Source organism: Xenopus laevis, chromosome 8S, assembly GCF_017654675.1.
Source record: "Xenopus laevis strain J_2021 chromosome 8S, Xenopus_laevis_v10.1, whole genome shotgun sequence".
Lineage (NCBI taxonomy): Eukaryota > Metazoa > Chordata > Amphibia > Anura > Pipidae > Xenopus > Xenopus laevis.
The window spans coordinates 12,678,103-12,686,782 of record NC_054386.1 but is presented as its reverse complement, the minus strand read 5'-3'; the positions used below and the strand labels follow the sequence as shown (position 1 = coordinate 12,686,782).

Sequence of the window (8,680 nt, the reverse complement as noted above, 5' to 3'; positions counted from 1 at the left end):
CACAGAAAGCGGAACCATATTAATACACATAATAAAGACCCAAGAGATGTTACGCAACGGGTGTCATGGGAAAGACATCGACCCACGGACCCCAAACCTTATCAAACTTTTCGGGAAGCCCTCTGGCTTCATAGGTCAACTTTATTAATGGAAGCATACAATTAACCAAATTAGACCATTGAGTAATTGTAGGGGGTTGGGGTTGGATCCAATGCATAACAATGACCTTTCTTGCATAAAATACTAAGGTTCTGTACATAATTCTGGTGTAACTACGGGGAACTAGTTCTTCTACGGCGCCTAGTAAGCACGCCTCCGGGGACAGCACCTGTGGAAGGTCCAAATAATCACTGAGGCATCTCACCACATCCCTCCAAAACCTTGTAATTATCGGGCACTCCCAGATCATGTGAATAAAGGTCGCAGAAAGTTGATGGCATCGCGGACAGGCAGAGGATTTATTAGGGAAAACCCTATGCAATCTAGCAGGGGAGTAGTAATAGAAATGTAAAATTTTAAAATTAATCAAACGGTCCCTAGTGGAAACCAAAAAGTTATAAGCATTATCAGTGGCTTCTGCCCAGACATCTTCAGAGACAGCAGGTATAGCTTCCTGCCATCTGCGATGAGCCAATTGGAAGGGAGAGGCCTTTGTCTCCTGCAGATGTATATATAGGGTAGATACCAACTTCAAGGAGGACGCCTGACGAAGAGTAGTCTCAATGTCAAATTTATGTATCACTGGGGTATATCCACTGAATTGGGCATTGAACGCATGTTTCAATTGCAAATACCTAAACTCATCAATAGTAACACCTAACAACCTCTCTTGTAACCGGGGACGAGATGGAAAGGTACCAAGTTCCAACAGGTCACCTAGTGTTTTAATACGGAACCTGGTCCAGTAAACAAAGTCAGGGAGATTACGGAGGTGTGTCAGATATGAGTTGCCCCAAAGAGGGGTGCCATGCGAAACCAGGAAAGGGGAGATATTGCTCAGCCGCAGGGCGGTTTGCCAGGCCTTATATGGTGTCCGAAGGACAGGAGGGAGTGGGTCTGAATCCTTCAACTTACGCAAAGGACAGTGGAGTAAAGACTCCAACGACCCTAATATCAGTGCATGGAGAAGCATATTTGGATTGTCAGCATCGGGGTTAAACCACTCATGAATGTGGGACAGTTGAGCCGCCAGGTAATACAGCCATAGATCAGGAAGACCAAGGCCCCCCCGAGGGATGGGCGCTGTGAGAGATTTCCAAGAAATTCTAGGTTGCTGTCCTGCCCATACAAATGTCAAAAGCTCCGTGTTGAGCTTCCTAAAAAATACTTTAGAAATAGCCGATGGAGCGTTCCTAAAGTAGTACAAAAATTTTGGGAGATAAACCATCTTGAAGATGTTAATCCGACCCCACATGGTAAGAGGAAGTTTCCGCCAATGTGTGACTGCTGTTGTAAATTTCGCCAATTGTGGGGAGAGATTAAGATCACAAAACTCTGATGCCTGTGGGGAAATGTGGATACCCAGATATTTTATCTCAGACGCCCATTTGAGGTTGGTATCTGTAACCCGCTGCTGAGAGGGAATAATATCAATCGGCATAATGAGGGACTTGTCCCAATTAATCTGCAGGCCCGAGAAACTACCAAAGACTCGAATAATATCCAAAGCCGCCCGAAGTGAGGGGCCGGGATCTGCCAAAAACAGAAGTATATCGTCTGCATACAAGGCAATGCGTTCTTCGCATGTCTTGTAACGCAGTCCTTGGATCATGTCAGCCTGACGAATCGCTATTGCAAGAGGCTCTATCGCCACGGCAAAAAGCAGGGGGGATAACGGGCAACCCTGACGAGTGCCGCGATGTAGCTTGAAGGGTTTAGATATATTGTTATTGATACGGAGTAGTGCAGTGGGTGCCGCATACAACAGTTGTACCCAAGCTAAGAATTTAGGTCCAAAACCAAAAGCCTGGAGAGTCTCCCAAAGATAAGGCCACTCTATGGTGTCAAAGGCTTTGGCAGAGTCCAAAGACACAATCACCCTCGAGCCGGTGTTATCATGTTTAAGTTGCAAGTTTGTATAAAGCCTACGTAAATTAATGGTGGTAGATTTATTTGGCATGAAGCCGGACTGGTCAGGGTGTATTATGGTCGATACAACTTTCAGAAGCCTAGTGGCAAGAACTTTGGCCAGTAATTTTGCGTCAGTGTTGATCAGGGAGATCGGCCGATACGAATCACATAAATCTGGGTCTTTCCCAGATTTGTGAATGAGCACTATAAGCGCCGAATATAGCGAGGGTGGGAGTTTACCTGCCGCAGCGCTGTCATTCAGCATTAGCAGGTACTTAGGGATTAAGTCTGGCGCCACCAGCTTGTACCACTCAGCTGGCAGTCCATCTGGGCCTGGGGTTTTGTTACTGGGGAAGGACTGAAGGGCTTCGGCTAATTCCCGCTCAGTAATGGGATTGTCCAAGTAGGACATTTGCTGATGATCTAAGCGAGGACAGTTAAGATCCTTTAGGTAATTGTGTATATTGCCTTGCGAACAAGTCAGTCGCGATTCATACAGAGTGGCATAGAAACTACTAAAGGCAGCAAGAATGTCAGTGGGGGATGTGGTGACGTCCCCAGTATCAAGCCTAACTCTAGGAATTAACGTGGCGGGCATCGAAATTCTGGATAGATAGGCCAATGTTTTCCCCCCTTTGTCACCTTGCTCAAACAACTTTTGGGAGGTATACAGGGTTTTCTTCCTGGCAAGCGAGGTATTGGCCAGTTCTAAGGCTTGTTGCGCCTTGCACAATTGATCATGGTTATCATCTGTGGGGTCATCCACAAAGTCGGCTTCTGCTACCTGCAAATGAAGTGTGGCCTCGGCCACTATCTGTTTACTAGCAGTCCTCGCACTGGCTATGGCCCTGGAGAGTGTGCCTCTGCTCACCGCCTTAGAGGCGTCCCAGCAGACATCTGAGGGGGCTGTATTCGTGTTAAACTGCCAGTAGTCCTTATACCCTTGAGTGCTGAGATCGCGAACTTGCTCATTTTTCAGCCACAGGGGCCTGAGCCTCCACAGCCTGTCAGCAGCGGTGGAACCCAACTGCAGCTTTATCAGTAAGGGAGAGTGGTCGGAAAAGGCTCTAGGGAGATATTTGACTTCTGAGACTAGGGGCAGAAAGTCCCGGGAAGCTAATGCCAAATCTATGCGGGAGAGAGTTTGGTGTGTGACGGAATGGCAGGAGAATTGCTTACTATCTGGATATTTCCACCTCCAAATATCCTGCAAGCCCCTGGAGACAGCCCAATGTGCAAGAGGAGTAAGAGTGGTGGACTGAGGAACTAGTCTATCCAACTGGGGATCAAGGGTAGAATTAAAATCGCCCAATATGCAAACTGGAGCTGATGGAAGATCCAAAATTTTGGTAAACATGCTATCAAGTGTATCCAGGGACATAGGAGGTGGGAGGTACACATTGGATAAAATCAGCGGGATCGAGTTCAGCTTACAGTGAATAATGACATATTTACCAAACATATCAATGTGGATTTTCAACAGTTCAAACATAACATGCTTTCTAACCAACACAGCCACCCCACGTGCATACGATGAAAAGGTAGCGTGGTAGTGATGAGCCACCCACGCTTTCTTAAGAGCAAGAATCTTTTGCCCGACTAAGTGCGTTTCTTGTAAGAGTAGTATTGTAGGCGAAAACGCCTTAATATGCTGAAAGAGTTGAGCCCGTTTAAATTTGGAGTTCAACCCCCTGACATTCCACGAACAGATTGTAACATCAGCCATTGTACTCAAGTGATACCCCTAGCAAAGTAGACCAAAATAGGATACTGCACCTTCAAATGATAGCCAAGAACAGTTTTTTTACAAACTCGAACATATACAAAACTTGAGAACCTGGTGCTCTCCATGCGTCCCAACTTTACCCTTCCCACCCCTGCTTACACAAAAAACAAAAAAGAAAAAGGAAAAAGGAGAAAATAAACCCTCAAAAACTAGAAAAATTTGAGTAAGCCTTGGCCCAAAACTTGTCGTACAGCGAAGTGAAGTTAGGTTAGTTCGTCGTGCATAACAGTCTCCCAAACTGTACTATTCGATGACCCACACTCTTGGCGATATCGTAGAAGCGTAGCGTAGCCACAAAAACACCGCGACAACTGCCGAGCTGTGGCCACCGTCTAACCCAAGGCACCGGATCCGTCATCGGAAGGTGACCCGTAGACGGGCAGTGGTCAACGACCATAAACAAGAGGATGAAAAACAAACGGCGGGAACCAAAAGCATTTGTAATCCACAGAGACAACAATCGCGTGCCAGGGGGAAATCAGTTGCCGTCTGCCGCCTGGTTTGGGGAGCGGTGACCAGTCGGAGGTGGGCGATGGGATTCTATCCACTGCATCGCATCCTCAGATTTATCAAAAAATGTCGTGGAGTCCCCAGTAGTGATACGTAGTCTCGCCGGAAACAGCATAGCGTATTGTATCTTCAAAGAGCGTAGATGCCGCCGAACTTCAGTGAAGGAGCTGCGCTTCCTTTGCACTAATGTAGAAAAGTCAGGGTACAATGATATCCTGGCATTTTCATAGCGGATCTCACCTTTGATCCGTGCAGCCCGCAGGGCGGCGTCCCTGTCCTGAAAGTTCAGCATCTTGAGGACTATAGGCCTCGGAGGGGCCCCAGGTGGTGGCCGGCGAGCAGGCACCCTATGGGCGCGTTCCACAGCAAAGAGAGTGGAGAATATGTCGGCACCAAGTGTTGCCTGTAGCCAGCGGCCGATGAAACTCTCCACTTGGGTGCCTTCACAGCCTTCTGGGAGGCCGATCACTCGCAGATTAGATCTGCGCTGCCTGTTTTCCAGGTCGTCCACGTGGTCAATGAGCAAGCGCTGGTCGTGCTGCAGCTGCTGTATTTGCCTTCGCAGTGGCGTAACATCATCCTCCAAGGCCCCAATCCTCCGTTCGGCCTCAGTAGTGCGCTCGCGGAGTTTTTGCGTATCGTGGCGCAATAAAGATAAGTCCACCTTAATTTCCTCCATTTTGGATGTTATAGTGGCAGTGGTCTCGGACAACTGCGCCATTAGGGAGGCTTTGGATTCCGTTATCGCCGCCATCAGCGATTGCATAGTGGGTTCTGAGGATGATTCCTCCGCGGTATCAGCTTGCGGAGAGCTGGGACCGCTGCCTCTGGTATGCCGCGAGGCAGATTCAGAGTTCCGGCCGCCATCTTGGGCGCTCTGTTTGCCAAAAAGCTTCTGGAGGCTTTCAGATTTGGTTCTGCCTTGACTACGGCTCGACATTTTTGCTCAGCAGTCGCTCCTCTCCGGTCACAGTTATATCGAATCGTTACTCACTCGCCAGAAAGGGTCAGGATAGTAGAAAAATACGGGAGCTGCGGCTTGGCACGTCCGTCCTGGATCACATCCTAGCTCCGCCCCCCTCCCATCCACATTTTTACCTTATTTAGCAAGAAATTAACTTTTAAAAAATCTGGTGCAGGAAAAGACTTGATAAAATTGTGAAAAAAAATCAGAATTGTACGCTTTTTTTTTTTTTTTTCAAATTTGGCGCCGAAAACTGGATTTTTCTGGATTATCATCAGAAATCCATGAATTATTCTGGTTATTGCCTGAAACCCAATGCAGGTCATGATATCTTCCAATTATAGAAGGGACATCTGCCATTGACTTCTACATGACCTCAGCAGGTTTGAGATGGAATATTTTTTTAGTAAATCTCAAAAAAAAATTGTTTTTTATTTCTCTTACAAAAAAATGGTGTTTTCCTCATTAAAACTCCGACCAGAAAAATTTGGCCTTTATTAAATAACCCCTTAATCTACTCAAAATTATTTTAAACTTTTTATAAACCCAATAGGATTGTTTAGCCTCTAATAAGGACTAATCATATCTTAGTTGGGATCAAGTACAAGGTATACCGTTTTATTATTATGGAGAAAAAGGAAATCAAATTCTTTTTTTAAAAAAAATTTATTATTATTATAATTATTTTCCAGATAATAGATGACATATATGTACTAAGTACTAAAGCTAATGAAAATACAAATATAATATTTGTGCATATTAAAAACCACTTTGGAGTTTGAGAGGCTATGTATGTGCATATATGTTACACAAGGAGTCCACGGTTGCGTATAGTAATAATGGGCATGGATGTTGTGCATATTCTTGGTGGCCATACACGTACAGATGCGTTTGGCAATTTCATCAAACGAGCGTAACTCTCCCCGATATGCCCACATTGAGGTGGGCGATTTTGGGCCGATCCATTCGTGGGCCAAGGGCCCAACAATCGGATCATAATGCAGTCAATATGGGAACGCGGGCCCGCATCAGCGCACAGATGCAGCCGCGATCGGACGGGTTAGTCGGCCAGATGTCGATTGGGGAAGCCCGTCGGAGGGCCCCACACAAGTGCCAATTAGCTGTCAACTCGGTCTGTCGTGGCTTTTATCGGCCCGTTCTACCCGACTCTGTTGACACCTGTATGCATGTGAAAGTTTAATCTGCAGAGCACACAATCAGCACCACCCCCAGCACACAAACACCACAGCTGAGTTGTCACGAGGCAGTTGTACCAGATGGCCCATCACAAACAACGGTGGCTACGGCCTGCAGAGACCAGTGGACCCGGGACTCATGGTTAGTGGGCAGCAGCCTCTGTACAAGAACAAAAGGATTTGCATTAGAAAGTTATCATAGAAATAAGATTGGTTAACGCTTCATCTCATCCATGCAGTCAGTAGATTTCTTTTTCTACCATCCATTTAAAATGATAAATTATGTCAGGCATTGAGAGTCAGATTTAGAACCTATACTATGCAATATTTTGTGCTGCTCCCCCTCTTCTGACCCATTGCCCCAGACTAGGGGAGTAACTACAGAGGAAGCAGACCCTGCGGCTGCAGCGGATAACAGGAGGTATAGGGGCCCCATAAGGCCCTAATTCATATACAATTTCAATGAATATTGGTAAAACATGTCAACCTCTAGACATTTTGGGGGCCTGAAAAGTAGTGGGGCCCAGTAATATCTAGTCACGCCACTACCCCAGACTCCTATTTACTGTATATATGTAACACAAACTAACATGATTAACCCTTCTGATACATTTGTTAGCGTCCAGTAATAAGTGCAATTCAAAGTATAATTAAACTATTAATGCAAATTGTAATGGTATTAATTCTTTTAGAAGAAAGACTCTTGAACTAACCCCGTGCCTATATGGCATTTTAACACCTGATTATTCTGCATAGAGACATTGGTATATTGGACATATTAATATATAATTATAATATTAAATAAAGTATCATTGAAACTTTTATGACATTGTTAGGAATCTTCCTTTATTTCAGCCTTATATTAGACACAGTAACAGTGACAGGTATAACAGCCCTTTAGGGTAAGGTCACACTGGGAGATTTAGTCGCCTCTTCTTCGGAGCGACTAATCTCCCCGAACTGCTTCCCCTGCGGCATGGCATTCGCGTTGCTTCATTTTCCGAAGTTGCCTCACGAGGAAACTTCAAACGACTTCGGAAAACGAAGCCCCGCGAGTTCCATGCCACAAGTGATTTCTAATTTTAGCAGGGGAAGCAGTTCGGGGAGACTAGTCGCCCCAAAGAAGAGGCGACTAAATCTCCCCGAATCTCCCAGTGTGACCTTACCCTTAGGTAGCATCAGTTTGGGCTACTTCTCATTCATTCCTTTTAGGGCTAGTCCACACGGGGAGATAGCGACGCGTTTGCGGTCGCGGCGACACGAGGCGATGCGCTTTTCAACAGTCGCCTGAAAATGCCTCGCCAGGCTTTTTCAGGCGACTGTTGAAAAGCGCATCGCCTCGTGTGGTTAGCACAGGCGTTTTTACATAGGCGCCCATACAAAACTGTCGCCTGCGCCGGTCGCGGCGACTGTCGCGGCGCTTTGTCGCCGCGACCGCAAACGCGTCGCTATCTCCCCGTGTGGAATAGCCCTTATACACACACACACAGTATCTTAATTGCTACCAAGCTATGGGAAAAAGTGACTAACTGCTCCAAATGTAAGTACATGCCCCAGACTGTGTATGGATATGATTTTCTTATACCTTGTTGATCATTTCTTTCAGCCAGTAACTGCATCATCAAATAGAAAAGGACTCTATTGACGCTGCCCATTAAAAGGAATTGCGGGACTTTGTAAATCAATTAAGCCAGTTCTAGGATCATTTCAGTGCAGTTAGTGCCTAATTATTTCAGGGAATTCAGGCGGGCTTAATATACATTAGTTGTACAGAGCGGAGAGGTGGCGGAGGAGGGGGTGTCATTGTCTTTTAACTTGATGCCTGCTGAGAGGAGCCTCGGGGCACGGCCTCCACTAGTGAGCAGCCTCTTCCTTTGTCTTATCAGATTGCACAGAAAGGAATCATTCACAAGGAGGGCAATTCAATCACATAGTGTTTATGTAAGGAAGAGTTCTGCCAGCCCCCCATGTGTAAACAATGCTTATGTGTGCAATATACGGCAACCAGAGATCTGATAATCTAGCCATCTGCCCTGGAAAGTCCAAGCAAAAGGGGATCTAAACACTATCTCTAAAAACATTTACTTCTAAATGAAATAGGAACTTAAGGGATCAGTAACATAAAAAAGCTTACATAAACTTTATAAATGTTGA

The 8,680-nt window shown here is 45.9% G+C and overlaps 1 long non-coding RNA gene across 1 annotated transcript in view; it reads right to left on the bottom strand.

Annotated features, from left to right (window-relative positions):
• Window positions 1-6,023: 6,023 nt before the first annotated feature.
• LOC108699782 overlaps window positions 6,024-8,680 on the bottom strand; it is a 37,512-nt gene continuing 34,855 nt past the window's right edge. Inside the window, exon 3 of the long non-coding RNA XR_001932871.2 lies at window positions 6,024-6,686. This is a non-coding gene — a long non-coding RNA (uncharacterized LOC108699782). The remainder of the gene's footprint in view (window positions 6,687-8,680) is intronic.